Source organism: Chiloscyllium punctatum, chromosome 30, assembly GCF_047496795.1.
Source record: "Chiloscyllium punctatum isolate Juve2018m chromosome 30, sChiPun1.3, whole genome shotgun sequence".
NCBI lineage: Eukaryota > Metazoa > Chordata > Chondrichthyes > Orectolobiformes > Hemiscylliidae > Chiloscyllium > Chiloscyllium punctatum.
In genome coordinates, this window is record NC_092768.1 from 64,211,721 (window position 1) to 64,212,060 (window position 340).

Here is a 340-nt window from a genome sequence, read left to right on the forward strand (position 1 = left end):
GTAGTCATGGCCGAGTGGTTAAGGCGATGGATTAGAAATCCTTTGGGGTTTCCCCACGTAGGTTCGAGTCCTGCTGACTACATTATGAATGCTTTCCTGCTGGAACAATTCAAAGTTCAGAAAGCCTGTTTCGCAAACCAGGCCTGTAATTTGATTAGACTTGAGAAACTCGAGTTCTTCATCAGAAATGCTCCACATTTAAAAGATTATCTCTGTTTCTCTTTCCAGATACACTGCTCGACACATCGGGTTTCTGCAGTTGTTATTGAACGCCCTGAGCAGAAGTGCTGCTTTTCATTAGATTCCTTTAATCCCTTGTCCTCTGTTCTCTGACTCTGCT

The 340-nt window shown here is 43.5% G+C and overlaps 1 non-coding gene across 1 annotated transcript; it reads left to right on the forward strand.

The window, feature by feature from the left end:
• trnas-aga (transfer RNA serine (anticodon AGA)) lies at positions 1–82 on the forward strand. Its single transcript has one exon. It is a non-coding gene; the product is annotated as a tRNA-Ser (tRNA).
• Positions 83–340: the final 258 nt, after the last annotated feature.